At 40.5% G+C, this 23,914-nt stretch overlaps 1 non-coding gene across 1 annotated transcript; it reads left to right on the plus strand.

The window, feature by feature from the left end:
• The first annotated feature begins 10,672 nt into the window (after positions 1-10,672).
• On the plus strand, positions 10,673-10,779 carry LOC120279913. The gene has a single exon (XR_005542215.1). It is a non-coding gene; the product is annotated as a small nucleolar RNA R71 (small nucleolar RNA).
• Positions 10,780-23,914: the final 13,135 nt, after the last annotated feature.

Here is a 23,914-nt window from a genome sequence, read left to right on the forward strand (position 1 = left end):
AAATACTAAGATTGCTACTTAACCAAGTAAAGATGAACAATGATTATCTTGATGAAATGTAACATTAACAGAAATAAAAGAAACAAGAACAAGAGGCACAAATAAGGGAGAGGAAAGGCAATTTCTAGAAGTGGGGTACACGGATAATGCTCCCCTAGGACTAATGTTTCAAGTGCATGACAAACTATTTAATGAGTCATGGACATCCTTGAATATACGGTCCTAAACCTAAGGTCAACTGTGACTAACTCTACACTATCCCCCGGTAGAGAAATCAAACAATCTCAACACCTCACACTGTGTAAAGTTGCAAGATGCTCTAGGGAGTCCAGGTGATAAACCCTATTCCTATGTGTAGATCTAAGCCTTTGGTCCAGGCGAAAGATCCCTAGTCACAATTAAGCCGCAGGTGCTAAAGTTACTTCACCGCTTCACTCTGTTGCTCACACAACTAAGCCCCAGCAGAGTTCATACCTTAGCCCTTCACTCTACAATAACCGCAAAGAAATCTTGGAACATGGAGGTAGGATAAATCACATCGGAAGGAAAAAGGGGCGCTCTGCTACCTCTCGACTCATCCTCTCGACCCTCTCTAACCTTGATTTGTCTAACCCTTATGGTGTGTCACTCATCCACAAAGGTTACCAAGATGGTCTCTCAACCCTAGTGTCACTCTAAGGGAGAAATCATTCAACAAGCATTCAAGATTATAACTCAATTAGAGAAATCAATTAAGGAAAGCATAATAAAAGGTCAATGAAACAAAAACATCCTAGGGTTTACAAAATCCATGTACCCACTAGGGGGTTTAGCTCTCCATGGAGCAAGATATAATCAATAATTAAATCAAAAGTAAAAACAATTAATCCGTAGAAAAACCGCCTCGGTATTCATGTCGATGGTCTTGTGGAGTAGCCTCTTCTTCTCCAAAGGTCCCCTTGTCCGGCCTAGGGCACATCTCACCGGATTGATGCCTGACACGACAGCATATGTCTGTAAACCGCAAGTGCACGGGTGTTGAAGTAATAATACCCCGGCGAGAGGGTAGTCAAATCCACATGGGATAGTGCTTAGAACCACCAAGATTGCTATTTAACTAGAATGAAAATATGTTGAAAGTAATGTGAAAACAAACTCAATGCAAATGAAAATAAGAAAAGATAAAGGAGGCGCAAGTAAAAGATAGGGGAGGCAATCGACGATAAAATGGGGCACCCCGATATTGTTCCACTTAGGACAATCGTTTCAAGTGAAAAACCCCCTATTATGCTTTCTAACTAATGCATTAATGAGTCGTGGAGATCCTTTAATACATGGTCCCAAATCTAAGGTCAACAATGCCTAATTCTATACATGTTCTGGAGGAGAAATTAAATAACCTCCCAACCTCGCACTCGTATAGAATTGCAATGAGTTCTAGGGATTCCAAGTGATAAACCCTATTCCTATGTATAGACCTAACCCTTTGGTCCAGGTGGAAGGTCCCTAACCACAATTAAGCCCTAGGTGCTAAAATCACTTCAACGCTTCACTCCGTTGCACTCATAACTAAGCCCCAGCGGAAGGTCATCCCTTAGCCCATTCACTCTACTATGGCTGCAAAGAACTCTTGGAACATGGAGGTAGGATAGATCACACCCGAGGGGAAAGGGGACGCTCTGCTACCTCTCGACTCACCCTCTCAACCCTCTTTAATCTAGCTTTGTCTAACTCTCGTGGTGTGTCACTCATTCACAAGAGTTACCAACAAGAACTCTCAACCCTAGTGTCACTCTAGGGGAGTACTCATACAATCAAGTATCCAAGATTGGAACTCACAATAAACATTAAATAATTGAAAGCATAATAAAGAGATTCAATGAAACGAATACATCCTAGGGTTCACAAATACCTAAGTACCCACCAGGGGTTTAGCTCTCCATGGAGCAAAATACAATAGATAATGAAATCAAAAGTAAAGAGATGCAATCCATGAATGAAAACTCCCTTGTTTTCGTGTCGAAGGTCTTGTGGATCGGCTGTGTCTTCTTCAAAGGACCCCTCGTCAAACCAAGGGCACACCTCGTCGGATCGGTGCCGATGAAAGCTTTCCCAATAGTTCTCTTCCGAAGTAAACACGGTGTCGAAGGCCATCAAACCTCTTCAAAGTCTTGCCAAAGCCTCTCCAAACCCTAGCCACCGGCACCTCCAAAGATGGGGAAAGGTGGAAGAAAAGATAGGGGAAAAGATGGCCAAAAAAATGCTGAAATTGGGGACTGAAATCGGCTTTTAAACGGCTGGAATTGGGAATCCACACGCCTGTGTGGGTGCCCCTCTGGATTTTTCACACGGGCATGTTAAATTTCCACACGCCCGTGTGGGTGCCAATGTAGATTTTTCACACGGGCGTGTTAAATTTCCACACGCCCTGTGGATTCTCTGTTTTATTGTTTTCTCGGCCGGCTGTAAACAGTACTACTGCAGTATTTTGCTACAGTGTTTTCTACAATACCCTGCTATAGTACTGTCCTGAAATACTCCCGAATCCATACTTTCATCGAGGTAACGCATACGGGCACACATTTACGTCGTGGATCGCCTTGCTTCTTTAATAACAAACATGTTGGTGGAGATCTTATTCTATATGCGCAAGTCGGAATGCTTGAATGTGACTGCCCTTGTGCCGCTCCAAATAGTTATGCTAACTTGAGTACGAGGAGGTTGGCACACATTCCTGCATCTGGAACCCGACATATTTCTTCGCGTTTGAACCTTAGCAATATTTTGTCCAAATTAGTGCATTACGACCCATATTGGCTTCTTTCTCTCATAATCGGTCTCACAACCCTACCTGCATGAAAGTAACATAATTACACCCATATTAGTGTTAAAACCCGAGAAACATAATGCTCAACACAAGAAAAGAACACTTTGTATTCTTCTCGCACAAGAACTTATCAATACCGATGAAAGCTCCCCCAAAGACATGGCAAAAGCCTCTCTAAACCCCACCAAAACGCTCCCGATTCCACACTTTTCATTGAGGCAACATAAACGGGCACTCGTCTATGCCGTAGATCACGACGCTTCTTCAATAAAAAGCCTCATTGGTGAAGATCTTGCTATCAATGCACAAGTCGGGATACGCAAATGCGACTGCCTTCATGCCCCTCCAACTCATTGTAATTGCTTGAATACATAGAGGTTGGCACACAATCACGTATCTTCAAATCTATCTTGTGTCTTCGCGTTTGTTCCTTCCAAGATTCCACCAAATAGTGCATTTATGATCTACTTGGTCTTCTTTTCTTAATACTTAGCTGCACAAACCTACATGCACAAAAGTATCACAAATACACATGTTTTAGTGCTAAAACCTGATAAAAGTAATTCTCATCATAAGGAAAGAATACTTCGTTTTACTAATACACAAGTACTTATCAAACTCCCCCACACTTAAGCTTCTGCTTGTTCTCAAGAAAAAATAAAACATTTAAGTATAGAAGAAGGAAACATTTTAAGTGCTTGGCCTTAGGTTCACCAAAATATGCTAGGAGAGCATTCTGCAAGTAAGGAAATTTCAACATTAAATAAGAAAAATCAATGCTCTACCTAAAAACTTGAATTAAAAAGGACAACAAACCCAAAATCATGCAAGTGTGTGTAAACTCACTCAATTTAACCCAAAATATACTCCTCAAAGTTCTAAGTATAAGGGACTTATTTATGTACAAGTCATAATAAACAAAAAGATTGTAGTAGCTTCATACGTCCTCTAAGGTATCCCTTTCCAAAGCGGCCGCTAAGGTGGCTTCCACACTTTCGAGGTGGTAGATCTTTCTACCGGGGTGGTAGCTTTCACTCATCCTATGAGATAACTCTTTCTCTCATTAGGGCATAACTAGTGTCTGACTTATGAGAGTAGCTTCATACTTCATAGGTTGTAGCTCTTTCCACCCAAAGTGCACAACTAAACAATATATCACTTTTTTTAACAAGAAAAACACCAGAAATAAAACTACTTAGTCCCTTAAACACCGAACTTGAGTTTCCAAAAGAGTTTCATGAGCTAGTGGTGCAACAAGTGTCAATCAAGAAAAAATTCCTAGAAATTCAAGAAAAAAACAAGAGCATGAGAATATTCAATGTTAAAAATCTCCTAAACTCAATAATACAATCATTGCAACTAAGGTTAACCGCCATTGGCTATGTGAGCATGTATGTCAATCAAAACATATGTAAAGGACATATGCAAAGTGAACACTCCTCCCCACACTTAAAGATGTACATTGCCCTCAATGTACACATGCAAGCACAATAGAAAGTATAGCAATCAAGAAAATATGTGGGAGTGGCAATTGAAACAATACTCCCCTGACTCCTAGTGTTGTATTTGATGGAGCTAAATCCTTGGGCTTGAAGTTCCAACGGGTTGTGAAGTACACACGGCCAAGTGTATAAGACCTTGACCATATCCATGACTAGTTCTTAATTCCCATACTGTTAAGACCATCTACATGTATACACAAAGGGATTTAGCGAAGCTCAATAAATAAAAACCAAATAAACTCTAGCATATAAAAGATAGAGCAATGGAATACAAACTCGAGATGAAATAAAAGATAAACTCAAAATTAGAATCCTCTCTGAGTGTACAAGTCCAAAAGATAGTGCAAAAGATAAAATACGAGAAATAAAAAAATAAAAGAAAAGATGCTTCAAGCGTTAGTGTCATCTAGGGTCAGCTCTGCTGCTATTGTCGTTGAATCTGGTGATGGTGATGTTGGAGAAGCCGGAAGGGTCCTCGGTCTCATAATGAAAGATAAGGACGTGTCACGCTCGAGTAACTGACTGTAAGTTGTTAAAACGCGCTATCACGTCTGTGTGCTGCGCAGCCTGCGTCGCGTGAACCTCACCGATCTCGGTCCGTAGTAGCCCTACTGCAATCTAGAGCCCTCTCAAAATGATCATGCGCTCAAGAGGGAGAGAACATATGTACTAGGGATGGCTCCTATGCTGCAGGAGGTGCCTCGGTCTCCATTAGAACGGATTGAGGCTCAAGGATATTCTAAGAACCCTCGGCATCGTCATGTTCTTCCTCTACTACCTCTGGAGCAGGTGTAGCCAATATATACACCGCATGGTTGTACCTGCACACTAATCCCATCAATCTCAATGTCTCTATACTCAGGGGGGCAAGTACACTCGCTTTCTCTGAACCTCGAATCGTGTCAAGTAGACCTATCTCCAAGATGAGTCTAGTGATGTATGGGCCTGAGAAAAGTGCTCTTGCCATGGTGTACTACCCTTGCTGCCTCAGGTATTCAGTTACAATGTGTCCTAGATGAATTGGTGTGCTCTGAACCATCGAATAGAGGTACAGAACCTCCTGCCGGCACAGGTCACCAGTACTGTCACTATGGCCATTCACCGACCTGCTTATAATGGCGTACAAGTATCGATATATAGGTCGAGAAAGGCACGTGGATTTGGATACACCTGGCTCATACTGGCCGTGACAGCATAACACTTCATATGCTCTCTACAAGGTCAAGGAGGCAGGATAATCTGTCAGCAACTAAGCGTACTCCTCAGTATTCATGAATGCTTCCTTATACAATCCCAACAGGATAAAAAAATGTGTCAAGCTCATGCTGTAGTGATGTCCAAATGCTCTAAACTATATTGCGCCTACACTATTGAATCTAGCATAAGAATGGTTGAACTTGAGTGATGATAGCATCTCGAGTGTAAGCTCACGGATGGTAGGCTTTTTAGTCGATAATAACTGTCTCCAACCTCCCACTGAGATGAGATCCTCTACCTCATCCGCCAACTCATCTTCCTACTGTATATCTCGCAATATGCTCGTATCTAGGAAATGAGTCTGTCCGAACCAAGCTTTGACAATCGCTCAAACCGAGCCTAATGCTCAGGAATAGTGAATTCTATGTGCTCCGTCTCAGGGGAGTGCTATTTGAGACATTTGCTGCTACAATCTTCATCCTAGGTGTAATATCTATAAGAATTAAAAGGAAATCGATCAAATAAGCTCATAGGATTAATGCTGCAGAAATCCACATGGTCGTGTGGAAATTCCACACACTTGTGTGGATCCACGAGGCGTGAATGCCGCACGGCCGCATGCTAAAACTCCAATAATACATGTTAGAATTATTTCTAAACTCTTTCTAAACATGCAATAACCATCTAATTGTAGAAATGAAGCAACATTCACCATTCTAATTGATTAAAATCAGATATGACAAAGAAAAGAGAGAATTAAGGATTACCGACGAAATGAAGTTAAAACTTTGAATTCAGCCAGAAAACTCGAGTAAACTTCTTTAAATCAATGGTGCAAGGACGGGAGAGGGTTTAGGAGTGTTCTCTGAGTGATTGGGTGTGTGAGAATGAAGAAGAACAAAGGAATTTTCCCACGGCTCTTACATTTTTGTACATTCACATGGGCGTGTGGAAAATTAGCCCACGCCCGTGTGACTTCACAGGAGAGACCCACAGGGGCAGATGCATGCACCTGTGTGCTCTCAGGATAATACTCAATGCTTCAGAACCCAACTACAAGGCCGTGTGGAAATTTCACACGTCCGTGTGCCCGACCCACTAGGGTAGACGCACGCCCCTGTGGCTCCTCTATCTAACCTGAGAAAAAATATAAGCGTTTCACACGTCCCGTGCAAAAATTCCCCACGGGCGTGGACATTCACAGGGCCAGTTCACAGGGGCACCCACATGCCCCTGTGTATTCTCGAGATAGAGGAGAGCTCTTCTGCAGAGATCCACACGGGCGTGTAGAAATTATCCATGCCTGTGTGGTTATCACAGGGTCATCCACAGGGGCGAGTCCACGTCTTTGTGTCCTCTCAGGAAAGATCTCTAAGTCTCTGCAGGAAGACACACACCGAAATTATCCACAAGTGTGTGACCATCACAAGGTCGCTCACAGGGGCGAGTCAAGGCCACTGTGTCCTCTTGGGATGAGCTTATAGTAGAGATCCATGGGCATGTGGAAATTCCACACGGCCATGCGTTTTCTGTGGATGACTTAGAAAAATCTGTAGGCTCTGCAGAAAATTCCTGAACATGTAAATACACTCAGAGCCTGCCTCTATGATGCAAAATATACTAGAGAAACATACACAACATGCTCAAATGACTAGAAACTTCGCCAAACATATTTAAGCATGAGACAACACCAAATAAAACACAAGAAAATTCCAGCAATAGCATCTACACATCAAGACCCTAACACATAAATCCTTATTCATGCAAACACTAAACTAAATACTAGAAAATAGTAAAGACTTGGGTTGCCTCCCAAGAAGGGCTCGTTTTATGTACTTAGCTTGATGTACCTTGTCTTACCTCACGGGGGCTCATAGAGGAAGGTTTCCCTCTTACCCATGACTTGGAAGCATGATAAATATATTCTTCTGAAGGTAGAGGGAGAGTTGTCGAGGTTGTTACCACTTGAGGGATGGTTACCCCTGTTCTGTTCTTGCTCTTCCCCAATAGCCTTGGGGCCTTTTTGTGGTGTCTCCTTGCCCGCTTCATCTTTCTGGAGCATCTTATTCATGATCCCCGGAGTAGATGGTACCTTCTCCTCTAGACCAAGTATCATCACCTCTTCATTCTCCACTTCTTGGTCTAGCAACCCTTCGTACGGGTCCAGATTCATTATTTCCTGCACATATTCATCGATTAGTTCATCGGTAGTGTCAAGAAAATATTGAGTATCATCAAAATCAAGAGAATGTCGCATGGCTTCGGCAAGGCAGTATGTAAGCTTGTCATCTCCAACCCTTAGTGTTAACTCCCCGCCGTCCATGTCGATAAGTGCCTTGGAAGTGTGCAAGAATAGCCTCCCAAGTATTAAAGGAACATCTACATCCTCATCGACATCCAACATTATCAAGTCTATAGAAAATATGTACTTGTCCACCTTAATAAGCACGTCTTCAATGATACCCCTCGGATGTCTCACCGTTGGTCCGCCAATTGCAATGTCATCCGAGTAGGCCTAGTCTCTCCCAAGCCTAGCTTCTGAAAGAAAGAGTATGGCATGACGAAAGATACTGGCCCCTAGAATCTGCCAATGCCATCTCTACATCTAAATTGCCAATGTTACACAGAATCACAAAGTTTCCGGGGTCTTTCCTCTTATTCGCCATATTCTTTTGCAACACCGCCGAACAAGAGGCATCTAAGATCACCGATGCACTCTCCTCTAACTTTCTCTTGTTGGTCAAAAGGTCATTCAAGAACTTTGCATACCGAGGCATTTGAGACAACGCCTCCACAAAAGAAATGTTGATATGCAATTGTTTGAATAGACCCAATAACTTCTTATATTGCTCATCATTTTGGTCGTTCTTCAATCTTGAAGGATAAGGGATTCTTGGATTATTAGGTAGGGGTGCCACCTCTTTCTCTTTGTTAGCTCTCTCCTTAACCCGCACGACCTCGGGTACTTCAACATTGGTCTTCTCACTTGGAAGCCTACCCTCGACCTCATGACCACTTCTGAAAGTGATCGCCTTCACTTGTTCTGTCGGATTAGTCTCGGTGTTACTCGGCAAGCTTCCTTGTGGTTTCTCTGATAAATACTTCACAATTTGCCTCACTTGATTTTCTATATTGTGCAATGAGGCGGTGTGGTTGCGATGTGTAGCCTCTACCGATTGAAACCGTGTATACGATGATTGTACAAATATAGTCAAGGCTTTTTCTAAGTCGGTCATTCGGGTTTCCAAGCCTGAAACTCGATTTTCCATGTTGGGGGCTTATTGTTGGAAACCCAATGTTGCTATGGCCTTTTGTTGTTCTTGGTTGTTCAAGGAAGAATTTGGGTGGTTCCTCCAACCCGGATTGTAGATGTTGCTATAAGGATTGCCTTGGTTTCTCATTGCATTACCCAAAAATTCAACTTGCTCAACGGAGGATGTACCACCAAACGGAGCATGTCCACCTCCACATCCATCACAACTCGTTACGGCCGCCAATCTATTAGAAGTTAGAGTGTCTAACTTCTTACTCAATGCCTCCACTTTTTGCCACCAATGATGTAACCGTATTAATCTTATGGATGCCTACCACTTTTTTCTCTCCCTAGCATTCAATTAGTAGCTATTCAAACTCATTTCTTCAATTAATTGCCGGACTTCTCTGGGGGTCTTGCTACCTAAAGTACCTCTTGCTGCTGCATCAAGTAACTGTCTTATACATGGGTTTAAACCATTGTAAAAAGTCTGAATGATTGATCGACACAGAGTGTGAACACCCACAAGCGCACGAAGTCGTCAAGTAATAAACCACTCACGCACACACGAGTGGGTCATATTCCCAAGGGGTCTGAGGAGCTACGTTACTCACTTGTTACTTGTTGTTTAGCTCACCGATTCCAATTCAAGAGAAAAGAAAGGAGGAGAAAGCGAAAATGAAAAGCAAGAGAAAATCTTAAGAAGTATGACAAAATCAAAACACAGGAAATGCTCAAGGTTGGAAAACAGCCATGGATGTGGGTCCCCAAAGGGGTTACTAAAGTGAGTAGGATATTTGAAAAGTTAAGCTTGTGGCTAGTTGGACAGAGAAAACCAAAACTTAGGTCAACCCGATGGTCATGGCAATTGACGCCTAACCCGATGCAAGTGTTGAATAAGGAATTCCTTCCGCCCAGCTTCCCACACAGTTGCAAGGAGAATGATGGTTTTCACAAGTTAGGGTAGAAACACTAGTAGTTTTCAATCCTAGGAATGGAGGCGTACAAATACCCGTTGGTCACGGTGCATTTATACAATAATCCCTTCCAAGTTTGGTGGAGTCTAGCACTAAGGCAATGCTCATGCTACAAAGTGCTACCAAGAATTTGATACATCACTCAATCAAAAGTACCAAAACAATCAAGAACACCAAATAAGAATCACAACAAGCTGATCATGCATAAATTACTCAAATAATCCAAACCATCACAAGTTCACCCCCAAGATTCACCTACATCCGGTTACCTTGGGGTTTAGTTGTTCATGTTCAACAAAGCAACCAAACAATCCATACAAAAAACTAAAAGGAACATGAGGAACACTACCCTCAAAAGGTGAAGACTGAATGACGCTGGAATCCCCAGAGAAAGCCTTCCGAGGATGCCACTTGAAGGGGTGGCTTCTTGTTGTCTTCAACCTCCATTCAATGAAGTCCTTGAAGTGGATCCTCCTAAATGTTGCTCTCCCCGCGGAGGAATGCTCGGATTTCCTCTCTTTTTGACCTCAAAAAGCCCGGGTTCAAGGTGGTGTGGAAGTAGTTTTCAAACCCTAGCCTCCCCCTTTTAGAAGATCCTCCCTTTTAGCCTTTAAACACCCAGATCCCGATGGGTAAATGGGTCAGTGCCGACCCCTCGGGATTTCCATTTTTCTGCCGAGAAGCCCGTGATGAGCTACAGTAACCACTAAGTGACGTACTATAGTAATCTCGGGATCGGAAATGCTGTTTTGATGCCGAATTCATTCCCAATCACGTCGTCATGACCCCCAGGGCTTCTATTAGGCTTGAAATACAAAAATAACACAATTTAAACCAAAAGGGTATCAATTCAACAAATAAATGTAAAGAATAATAAAAGACAAATACATGCAAAATACATACTTTTAGATGTTTATCAATGATCATCCACTCTGGGAAACTATGTTGAGGACATGTTCATAGGAGTTCCATGAACCTTTCCAATGTCTCAAATAGAGACTCCATTTCAATCTGCACAAAGGAAGAAATCTAATTGCTAAGCTTTGCAGATTTTCCGGGAGGAAAATATCGGGCAAGAAAAGCTTCCACCATCTCTTCCCATGTAATGATTGATGCTCTAGGTAATGAGTGTAGCCAGTGCTTCGCTCTTCCCTTCAAGGAAAATGGGAAGGCCCTCAATCTGATAGCATCATCTGTAACTCCATGGATCTTGAGCATGTCACACACCTCCAAAAAGTTCTCTATGTGGTTGTTTGGATCCTCATCGGCCAAACCATTAAACTATGCTGACTGGTGTATCATCTAGATGAATGCTGGCTTTAGCTCAAAATTTTGAGCTGTAATCGGGGGCCGTACAATGCTAGATTGTGTGCCCAAAACTGAGGGACCGTCATAATCGAAAAAAGTTCTCTATTGCTTATTCCATTTTGCCATGTTTTCTGACCCTTCACCTTCAACCTTAGCTAGATTTGATGGTTCTTGCATAGGTTCTTTTCCCATTCTTCTGAGTGTATGTTCAAGTTCAGGGTCTCATTCAACAATTGTTGATTGGTTCCCTCTGGTGATAACATGAAAAAAAGAAGAAAACAAAATTAGAATGATGATAGAATAAGAAGATATGGAATAGAATGAATGATGAATAGCTATAACAAAGCACAAAGTATCTCTAAATGCATGCTCCCCGACAACGGCGCCTAAAACTTGACAACGCCCCTTGCGTGTTACCCTCAAGTGCACTTGTTTCTCAAAATAATAAATCCCAGGTGAGTGGGGTATCGTATCCACAGGGAGTATGGAATAAAAATACTAAGATTGCTACTTAACCAAGTGAAGATGAACAATCATTATGTTGATGAAATATAATGTAAACAGAAATAAAAGAAGCAAGAATGAGAGGCACAGATAAGTGAGAGGAAAGGCAATCGATAGAAGTGGGGTACTCAGACAATGCTCCCCCTAGGACAAATGTTTCAAGTGCAAGACCAACTATTATGTCTCCTAATTGATGTTTAATGAGTCATGGACATCCTTGAATACAAGGTCCCAAACCAAAGGTCAACCGTGACTACTCTACACTATGCCCCGACGGAGAAATCAAACAGTCTAAACACCTCACACTTTGTAAAGTTGTAAGATGCTCTTGGGATTCCAGGTGATAAACCCTATTCCAATGTGTAGATCTAACCCTTTGGTCCAGGCGAAAGATCCCTAGTCACAATTCAGCCCCAGGTGCTAAAGTTACTTCAACGCTTCTCTCTGTTGCTCGTGCAACTAAGTCCCAGTGAAGTTCATCCCTTAGCCCTTCAGTCTACTATGACCGCAACCTGGAGGTAGGATAAACAACATCAGAAGGAAAAAAGGGATGCTCTGCTACCTCTCGACTCATCCTCTCGACCCTCTCCAACCTTGCTTTGTCTAACCCTTATGGTGTGTCACTCATCCACAAAGGTTACCAAGATGGTCTCTCAACCCTAGTGTCACTCTAAGGGAGAAATCATTCAACAAGTATTAGAGATTAGAACTCAATTAGAGACATCAATCAAGGAAAGCATAATAAAAGGTCAATGAAACAAAAACATCCTAGAGTTTACAAAATCCAAGTACCCACTAGGGGGTTTAGCTCTCCATGGAGCAAGATAGAATCAATAATTAAATCGAAAGTAAAAACAAATAATCCATAGGAAAATGCCCTCGGTATTCTTGATGGTCTTGTGGAGTAGCCTCTTCTTATCCAATGGTCCCCTTGTCCATCCTAGGGCACACCTCGCCGGATCGATGCCGGTGAAAGCTCCCCCAATAACTTTCTTCCATGATAATCGCGGTATCGAATCCGTAGGACCACTCTAAGACTTGCCAAAAGCCTCTCTAAACCCTAGCCGATGGCCACCCAAAAGATGGAGAAAAGTTAGAGAGAAAGATGAAAGTAATGCTCATCATAAGAAAAGAATAATTCATAATACTAATATACAAGAACTTATCAATAGATTTTTTGTTTAAGGGAAGTAGCTATACAATTTATAGCCTGAGGAGCACACTCTTTTCAAGCCTCCTTAAGGAAAGTAAAGAGGTACGTCAAGCTTAGTGATGTTAAACAAGCGCTTCCTGGGAGGCAACCCAAGCATTTACTGCTTTTCTAGGTTTTAGTTTTAGTCTTGCATGAATAAGAGCTTTAGTGTTGGTGTCTTAACTTTTACATGCTGTTATTGCGTTTTTTCTCATGGATTGTTGTTGTTTTAGTGTTCTTAATTGTGATTGGCGAAGTTTCTTGGCCATTTGAGTATCTTTACATGATCTTCTTGTCAGTTTTTTAATTGTTATGCAGTCTCGGTATTTGACCAAGTTTTGCAAAAATTTTCCACAGAGTCTGTATTTTTCTTCTAAGTCATTCAGAGAAGACACACGGTCATGTGGAATTTTCACACGGGCATGTGTTCCCATTCAGAGATCATCCCGAGAGGACACAGGGGCGTGTGAATGTCCTTGTGAATGGCCTTGTGATGGTCACACATTGTGGGTAATTTCCATACGGGCGTATGGATCTTTTGCAAAGTTATCAGACTCCATCCCGAGAAGACACAGGGCTATGTGAATGCCCCTGTGGATGACCTTATGAATGGCACACGAGCATGTGTGGAATTTCCACAGGGGTGTATGGAACACTTAGCCAAATTCTCGGAAGGACAGAGAGGCCACAATGGCGTGTGGGAACCCCTGTGGGTCGAGAACATGATCATGTGTTAGGCTATAAGACTTTTCTTTATTAATGTGATCCAAATATTCTCCTCTTGAGGACACATAATCGAGGCACATGATCATTTGTTAGGCTATAAGACTTTTCTTTATTAACTCACCTTTGAAATTTCGTTAAAAATTGCACATTTCCTTGGAAGTTGGTGAATTGACTTGAATCTCCTTGGAAGTTGGTACACATTTCCTGATTCATGAACTCCTCTCATGTCTTTGTCTTTAAATTGCACAAGAACTCTCAACATCATGCCTTAATAACCTATCTTTGCTTCCTTTTGAATCATCAAAGCATTCACAACCTACTTGCATAAGAGAACACCCAATACACAATATGAGACACAAAACATATATAAAATGATACTCAATGCATGTAAAACAAGTATAAAAACATGTTTACTCAAGCACTTATCAATCATCTTCACCAACAGCAGCAGTAGATGCACCAGCAATTGACACCAAACACTTAAGGCGTCTTTACTGTTTGCTTTTATGTTTTTCGTATTTTACTTCTGCATTTATTTTGGACTTGTACTACTTAGAAAGGATCTTCTTTCTAATTTTATCTTTTATTTTCAGTTTCTTTGAATTGTATTTCATATTAATATTTATATTTTCATAGACGTGAGTTTATTCCATTTTTGTTGAGCTTTACTGAACCCCCTTATCTATACTTGCAGATGCTCTTGTGAGTCTAAAATTTGGGGAATAGTCATGGACATGGTCAATGTAATATTCACATGCTCGTGTGTGCTTCACAACTCATTAGCAGTTCAGGAGAGTATTGTTTCAATTTCCCATCTCCACACATGTTTTTGATTGTTATACTTTTTATTGTGCTTGTATGCGTACATTGAGGGCAATGTATATCTTAACTCTGTATGTGTGTGGGGTGGTGGTGGGGGTGTTCACATTACACATGTTCTATACTTATGCTTCATTGTTTCATGATCATGTAGCCAATGGCACTCACCTTAGTTGCAAATGTTTGTATTCTTGAGTTTAGGAGAATTTTTAACATTTAATTTTCTCATGCTCTAGTTTTACTTAAATTCTTAGGAATTTTTAACATTTAATTTTCTCATGCTCTAGTTTTACTTAAATTCTTAGGAATTTTTTGCCCAATTAACACTTGTTGCACTACTCACTCATTAAACCTTATTGAAACTCAAGTTTGACGTTTAAGGGACTAGTTTTAGTTTGTTTCTATTTTAATTTCGTTAAAAAAATTGAAATGAATGAAAAAAAAAGTTATGTTTGTTTTGTTTGTGCATTGGGGTTGAAAAGAGCTACCACCTATGAGTATGAAGCTACTTTCATAAGTCTGATGCTAGTTATGCCCTAGTGAGAGAAAGAGCTATCTAATGGGATGAGTGAAATCTACTACCTGGTAGAAAAAGCTACCACCTCGAAAGTGTGAAAGCCACCTTAGCGGCCACTTTGGAAATGGCTACCTTAGATAATGTGTGAAGCTACTACCTTTTCTTTGTTTTTCTTTTTTTTGTACATAAATAAGTCTATCTTACTTAGAACTTTGAAAAGTATACGTTGGGTTGACTTTAGTGAGTTTACACACACTTACATGATATTGGGTTGTTGTCCTTTTTTTTTCAAGCTTTTAGCTAGAGCATTGATTTTTCTTATTTGGTGTTGAAATTTTTCCCTACTTGTAGAATGCATCCCTGGCATGCTTATGGTTAACCTAAGGCCAAGCACTTTCAATTTTCCTTCTATATACTAGAATGTTTTATTTTTTCTTGAGGATAAGCAAAAGCTTAAGTGTGGGGGGAGTTTGATAAGTGTTTGTCTATTAGTAATATGAAGTATTTTTTTTCTTACATTGAGCATTACTTTTCTCAAATTTTATCACTTATTCATGTGTATTTGTGTTATTTTGTGTATGAAGGGTTGTGAAGGCAATTGCAGAAGAAATGAACCAAAAGTAGATCATTGAGGTAATTTTTGATGAAGTCTTGAATTGAACAAACGTGAAGACACAAGTTGTGCTCAAAGATATGTGAGTGTGCCAACCTCCATTGTGCTCGAGTGAACATACAAATTGGAGTGGCACAAAGGCAATCACACTCATGTGTTCTGACTTGTGCAATGCTAGCAAGATCTTCATCAATGTGGCTTGTATTGAAGACACACGCGATCTACCACATGTATGTGTGCCCATTCATGTGGCCTCCATGAAAAGTGTGGATCCGGGAGTATTTTTTGCCGAAAGTATTGTAGAATCACTATAGGAGTTACTATTTATAGCTCGCAAGAAATAAATTTCAGGAGATTCACATGGGCGTGTGGAAATTCCACACACCCATGTGGATACCCGATTCCAGCCGTATGAAAGCCGCGATTTCAGGATCTCTTTTCCAATCTTTTTCCCAACCTTCCCCATCTTTAGAGGCACTCGCGGCTAGAGTTTGGAGAGGCTTTGGCTAGGTCTTTGGAGTGCTTCTGTGGCCTTCGACACCGCATCCCTTCAGAAGATAGTTATTGGGCGAGCTTTCATCGACATTGATTCGGCGAGGTTTGGCCTAGGCTTGACAAGGGAATCATTGGAGAAGACAAGGCAACTCCACAAGACCATCGATACAGACTTCAAGGGGGTTTTACCTATGGATTGCATGCTTTTACATTCGATTTTCATTATTGATTGTATCTTGCTCCATAGAGAGCTAAACCCCTAGTAGGTGCTTGGACTTGTAAACCCTAGGATTATTTTGTTCCTTTGACCTTTTTTATGCTTCTTTAATTGATGTTTTAATTGAGTTCCATCCTTGAATGTTTATTACATTAATTTTCTTGTAGAGTGACACTAGGGTTAAGAATCTATCTTGGTAATCCTTGTAGATGCATGATACACCATGAGGGTTAGACAAAGCATGGTTGGAGCGGGTCGAGAGGGTGAGTCGACAGGTAGCGAAACGTCCCCTTTCTTTTCTGATTTGATTTACCCTATCTCCACGTTCTAAGAGTTTTTTGTAGTCATGATAGAGTGAAGTGCTAAGAGACAAACTGCAATGGGGCATAGTTGCGCAAGCAACCGAGTGAAGCATTGAAGTAATCCTTAGTGTTGGGCTTAATTGTGACTAGGAGTCTTTCACCTGGACAAAAGGATGAGATCTATATTAGGGAATAGGGTTTATCACTTGGAGTCTCAAGAGCTTCTTGCAACTCCACACAGTGTGAGGCGTCGAGAGTATCCCTTTCACTAGGGCATAGTGTGAGGGTTAGTCACGGTTGACCTTAGATTTGGGACCGTGTGTCTTAGGATTTCCATGACTCATTAGACATAAGTTAGGAGGCATAATGAGGAGTCTAGCACTTTAAACAATATTCCTAGGATAAGCAATGTCCAGGTGCCCCATTATCTATCGATTACATTTCCTAACATCAATTGCGTTTCTTTATTGTTTTTTTTTACTTGCATTGATATTATTCACACAACCCTTTAATCATCTTCACTATTGTTAAATAGCAAATATTTGAGTTTTCAAGGACTATTCTCTGTGGATACTACTATCCACTCACTAGGGTACTTTATTACTTCGATAACCCGTGTACTTGAGGTACACACTTACAAAGGGTGTGTCAATCCTCATCTGTTACTACTTTCTTGCCCTGATTATCCAGCATATTTTGCCTTTGTTATTAGCATTCTATTTGTATCTACTTTGTTTCATTGTATTCTCTTTATTACATTCGAGCTTGTAGGTTAAACAACATTGCAAAGAGGAAGTAAAAGTAGATTCTTAGGCCCTTGGTAATATGACCCTCTCGTGCTTGCATTAGAGGTATTACTTGACGACCCATACGCTTGCGGGATGGACTCAATTAGGCACACCTCACCGAATCATTGCCACCAAAAGCTCCCTCAATAGCTCTCCTCCAAAGGAAATCAATGTCAAATACCATAAAACCGCTCCTATATCCTTGCAAAAACTTCTTCAAACCCTAGCCGCACTCTCCCCAAAAGATAGGCAAAAGATAGGAAGAATATCCTCAAAGAGGTATTTATAGGACTAAAATTAGGCATAACACAGGAGTGCGGAATTTCCACACGGCCGTGTGGATTTCCAGGCTGTGTTTTCCCTACGCGTTGTGAACAATAACTGCTATAGTGATTTTCCTATAGAGATTTGCCACAATACTTTAGGCCAAGTTGTACACACAACCATGCGATAGATCATATTGCATCTTGCTTTCAAACATATTGATGACGCTCTTGACAATGTTGCACAAGTTGGAACATATGAGTGTGACTGCCTTTGTGCCCCTCCACCTTATATATTCACTTAAACATTTTAGAGATTGGTACACACTCACATGTCTATGAGCACAACTTATGCCTTGATCCTTGTTCGGTCCAAGAGTTTCCTCAACAATTGTGTCCATGATCTATTTTTTGTTTCCTTTCTTCAAAACTTGTCTCCACAACCCTAAATGCATAATAGAACACAAATACACACGAACGAGCCATAAAATCTGATAAAAGTGATGCTCAATGTCAGAAAAGTACACTTAGGATTACTTATACACAAGCACTTATAACATCTCATCACGGCTAGAGAGATTTCCTTCTCATTAACATTTATCACAACTTTGCACAAACTGTTGAGCATCTTGAAATAAAGTTGCCCTAATAAAAATCTACAACCAATACTTTTTCGGCTACCCTCCTTGAAGCATAATGACCCCCAACTGGTCCTAAATGATAATGAGCCAGAATGTTCCATCCTTCTTCTTGCGAAACACATCTTCACATTATGTGGTTTGCACACATTCTGAAGAGGCATGGATCCTCCCAAGAAAAATGCTTCAAATCGGCAAAGAACTTCTTTTTTTGGAATCTGAGTCCTTAGGAAGGACCTTCCCTGGGAGGTAATTTGCAAAGTCAGCAAACCATGGAGTATCAAATTCTAAAATTTCCTGGATACTATACAAGTGTTCCTTCGAAAATAAATCATTGATTTCTATTATCCATGACTCATCTTCTTCCAAACCTTCAAGACAAGAAAGATGATCTGCAACCACATTTTTAGCCCCTCTCTTGTATTTGATTTCAACATCAAAATCCTACAGCAATAACACCGAATGAATCAACCTTTGGCGTGGCATCAGACTTGCTTATTGGATAACGTAGTGTTGAATGCTCAATGAAAACAACCACTTGCGAGAAAATAAGGTACGATCTAAATTTGACAAACGGAAATACCACCGCTAGCAATTTTATTAGTGGTGGTGTAGTTCGGCACTTGTCAAACTCTTGCTTGCATAATAAATTGGCTAGTAGTGCTTATTTTCCTTTGCTCCAAAACAACCACCACGGTATAATCACTAGCATCACACATAAGTTAAGAAGGGAGACTCCAATCCGGTGAGGTAAGTATAGGTACTTGTGTGAGTTTTTCTTTTAACACATTGAATGCAAGCAAGCAATCCTCATTAAATTCAAATGGAGCAACTTTTTCCATCAATTTGGTCAATGGTTGAGATATCTTGGAGAAGTCTTTGATGAATCAGCGATATAAACCCGCATTCCCCAAGAAACTCCTAATTGATTTGATATTTGTTGGAGGAGGTAATTTCTCAATAGTTTCAATCTTTACCCAATCAACCTTAATCCCTTGGCTAGAAATTTTATGACCAAGGACCCCTCTTGGACCATGAAGTGACATCTCCCAATTTAAGACCAGGTTTGTCTCTTCACACCATATGAGCATTTTCTCATGGTTCTTCAAGCATGTCTCAAAAGAATTTCTGAATATTGAAAAATCATCGATGAAAACCTCCATCACATCTTCTAATAAGTTATCAAAAATGGCCGTCAAACATCTTTCGAAAGTAGCTGGTGCATTGCAAAGTCTAAACGGCATTCTTCTATATCCAAAAGTACCAAATGGGCAAGTGATTGAACTTCGAGGTCAATTGGAATATGGAAATACCCCGACATACCATCTAGAAGACAATAGAATTTTTGGCCAGCTAGGTGTTCGAACATTTAATCAATGAATGGCAATGGAAAGTGATCCTTCCTTGTGGCATCATTCGATCTTTGATAGTCAATGTAAATACACCATCCTGTGACTATTCTTTTAGGAATAAACTTGTTTTGCTCATTCTTCACCACTGTCATGCCACCCTTTTTAAGTACCACTTATGTTGGGCTTACCCAAGCACTATTCGAGATGGGGTAAATAATTCCTGCATCAACAAGTTTCACCGTCTCGGCTTTCACTACCTCCTTCATGTTTGGATTTAGTCTCTGTTGAGGTTGAATCACAGTTTTGTAATTATCTTCCATCAGAATCTTGTAAGTGCAAAGGAGGGGTTGATTCCTTTAATGTCTGGAATTTTCTAGGCTATAGCTATTTTATGCCATTTCAACATAGTAACCAGCTATTCTTTTTTCTCAAAAGAGAAGCTTGAAGCAATGATAAAAGGCAACTCTGATACCTCGACTACAAAAACATACTCCAAATGTTTTGTTAATGCTTTCACCTCCAACTCAGGAGGTTCTTCCACTAAAGGTTGCAGTCGATTTGCTTATTTCTACTTAATTTCCTCAAACCTCTTATAGGTGTCTTCTATTTCACCTTCAAGTACCTCTTGTTCTGATTTGTCTATCTCAAAAACATTCAGACTATCGACATCACCCACTTGAGCTTCTAAACCATACACTTTGACTGACGAAAAGCGATTAGACAAAAGCTATAGACTCATCCTCTTCATCTCATTTGGATTTAGATTCAACACATTCTGCTATAAATGAAGTTAAGAAAGGTGTGAGAATCTCTTCCAACTTACATTCTGCCCCATTTGTAAGAGAGATAAATGCAAATTTTTAAAAATAATCCAACAAGCTTGATAATTCGGCCCCTTGATATTGCACTCATAACTCTTCATCTGTTTGTTATAATTCAGCTGTCCTTAAACTCAAAATTTCCTCATGTTGCTTACTCAGATCAAGGTGCAATACAAATTGTTCCATCTTCTTCTCACTAGATACCATCATTTCCTTCAATATTTCCATTAGTGATGCTTCGTTAAACATGGTCCTGAAATGAGAGAAAAACTAGAAATTATTGTTCACCAATAGAAATAAAAGACAAAGGAGAAAATAAGAATGCCGAAAGAAAGAAGTATGAAGTAGAAAAACAAATGAAAAAGTGAATGACTAAAGTAAGCAAGTCCTAGTGTTCCTAATATCCCGTTCCCTAGCAATGACACCAAAAACATGACACACCAATTTGCGTGCATGTTCCGCAAGTGCATGGGTGTCGGCGTAGTGACAAGAACCCCCGCAAGTGCATGGGTTTGTCAAAGTAATAATCGCAGATGAGTGGGATATCGTATCCACAGGGAGTAGAGAATAAGAATACTTAAATTGCTACTTAACCGAGTGAAAATGAACAATGATTGTGTTGATAAGATGTAGTGTAAACAAGAATAAAAGAAACAAGATAGAGAAGCACAAGTAAATGAGAGATATGGCAGTCGATATAAATAGGGTACTCGGATATTGTTCCGCCTTGGACAATCATTTCAAGTGCAGAACCAACTATTATGCTTCCTAATTAATACATTAATGAGTTATGGAAATCCTTCAATACATGGTCTTGAATCTAAGGTCAACCGTGACTAACTCTATATGATGTCCAGGTGGAGAAATCGAGCAACCTCAACACTTTGCACTTGTATAGAATTGCATGGAGTTCTAGGGATTCCAAGTGAAAAACCATTTTCCTAGATGTAGACCTAACCCTTTGGTCCAGGTGCGAGGTCCCTAGTCACAATTAAGCACTAGGTGCTAAAATCACTTCAACGCTTCAATCCATAGCCTTTGCAACTAAGCCCTCAGTGGAAAGATCATCCCTTAGCCCGTTCACTCTACTATGACCACAAAGAACTCAAGGAAATAGAGGTAGGATAAATCACGTCGAAGGGAAAAGGGGATGCTCCGTTACCTCTCGACTCACCCTCTCAACCCTCTCTAATCTTGCTTTGTCTTACTGTCATGGTGTGCCACTCATGCACAAGGGTTACCAAGGTGAACCCTTAACCCCAGTGTCACTCTATGGGAGCATTCAATCAATCAAACATTGAAGATTGGAACTCAATTAAAACATCAATTAAGGAAAGCATAATAAAAGGTTTAATAAAACAAATACATCCTAGGGTTCACAAATCCAAGTACCCACTAGGGGGTTTAGCTCTCCATGGAGCTAGTTACAATCAACAATGAAATCGAATGTAAAAACAAGTAATCCATAGAAAAACCTTCTCGATAGTCTTGTTGATGGTCTTGTGGACTGGCCTCATCTGCTCCAAAGGTCCCCTTGTCCAGCCTACGGCACACCTCGCTGGATCGGTGCCGATAAAAGCTCCCCCAATAACCTTCTTCCAAGTGGAGCGCGATGTCAAAGCCGTAGAACCTCTCCAAGACCCTTGCCAATACCTCTCAAAACCCTAACTGCCGCCCTCTTGAAAGTTGGGGAAAAGATGGAAAAAAGAATGCTGAAATCGAATTGAAAATCGGCTTTTAAAAGGGCTGGAATCAGGCATCCACACGCCCCTGTGGGCGTCCCTGTTTATTTTTTGCACTGGCGTGGGTAATTTCCACACGCTCATGTGGATTCTCTGAAATTTAATTTCTCAGCCAGTTGTGAGCAGTAAACGGGCACACGTTTACGTCGTAGATCATTTTGCTTCTTCAATAAAAAGACTCATTAGTAAAGCACTTGCTATCAATACACAAATTGGGATACTCGAATGTGACTACCTTTGTGCCCCTCTAAATCATTGTGCTAGGTTGAATACAAGGAGGTTGGCACACATTCTCGCATCTTGAACCCTACTTATGTCTTCACATTTGATTCTTCTCAAGATTTCCTCCAAATGTGTATGTTCACGATCTACATTGGCTTCTTTCTTTAACATTTGGCTTCATAACCCTATATGCATGAAAGTAACACAAATGCACAAGTATTAGTGCTAAAACTTGATAAAAGTCATGCTCAACATAAGGAAAGAATAGTTCACATTTTTATCACACAAGCACTTATCAAGTAGTAAAATGCCCAGTGAGTCGGGTAGTCGAATCCACTGGGAATGGAAGTATTAGTAGTAACCACTTCTTAGTTATCTAGTAAGAATCATGATTATGATGAAATAAACTCAATTGCAAGAATATGAATATCGCAAGCAAGTAAAGGAAAAGTAAAATAAGGGAAGTCTCAATCAATAAAGATGAGGTACCCGAGCAATGCTCCCCCTAGGATCTAATATGAAGCGCAAGATTTACTAAATATCTCTAAAATGAGTTAGATGAGTTGAGGTAATCCAAGAACAATTGGTCCTTGCTCCAGGCCACCGATACTAGTACCTTACGAGGTCCCAAGTAGAGAAATCACTCAATCTCAAAACCTCACACCACATATGACTGCAATAAACTCTAACCCTACTTCTAGATGAAAGATTCCTAACCCCCTACAAGGTCCTGGCGGAGAAATCTTTTAATCTCACACCTCACACCAAATATGGTTGCATAAAGTCTAGGGAATACATAGATAGGAAGCACTCATCGGAGGAAAAAAGGGACACTACACTATCTCATGACTCACCTACTCAACCCTCTTCAATCTTGGAGTTCTAACCCTAATGTAGACCTCTCTCTCACCAAGGAAACAAATACAAATCAATCACAAGGATCAATAGAACTTGCAAGCAATGATAAAACAAGATTAAAACTCAAATAAACTTATATTTAATATAAAACATAAAGTAAATCAATAAAAAGATATGATCCTACGGTTCACATGCCCAGAAACTTACTAGGGTTTGCCCCTCCATGGAGAAAATTACAAAGCAAAGAATAATGCAATGAAAAACAATGAAAATCATGGAATAAAACCTCCTTGAATTCATAATGATGGCCTTGATGGATCACTCAATGTCTTGAAGGATCCCTCTCCAATGCTAGGGTTCCTAAGGCTCCCTTAATGCTATGACGGAGAAAGGATCTATTAAAGTTGGTGAATAACACCCCCCAAATTTGCAAAAGACATCCTCTTCAAACTCTAGCCACTTCGCCCTTCAAATGCTATCCAAAAGACCCCAAAGAATAGGGCAAAAGGGCTATTTATAGTCAAAAACTGCATCTGTCATGTGCCTCTAATCGACTGCGTGAGTTTTCACGAGCCCGTGTGCTGCAAAAATTGCCATGCGATCGCGTGAAATTTTTTTGCGGTCATGTAAACATTGTTTTTGCTATGTTATTTTGCAATAGTACCCTTCATGAACATGGCTCACATACTCTTCTCCTAAGGCCATGATAAGTGCATATGTATTAGTAATACGAAGTATTCTTTTCTTACATTGAGCATTACTTTTCTTATAATTTATCGCTTATTTGTGTATATATCTATTG

The sequence above is a fragment of the Dioscorea cayenensis genome, chromosome 16 (assembly GCF_009730915.1).
Source record: "Dioscorea cayenensis subsp. rotundata cultivar TDr96_F1 chromosome 16, TDr96_F1_v2_PseudoChromosome.rev07_lg8_w22 25.fasta, whole genome shotgun sequence".
Lineage (NCBI taxonomy): Eukaryota > Viridiplantae > Streptophyta > Magnoliopsida > Dioscoreales > Dioscoreaceae > Dioscorea > Dioscorea cayenensis.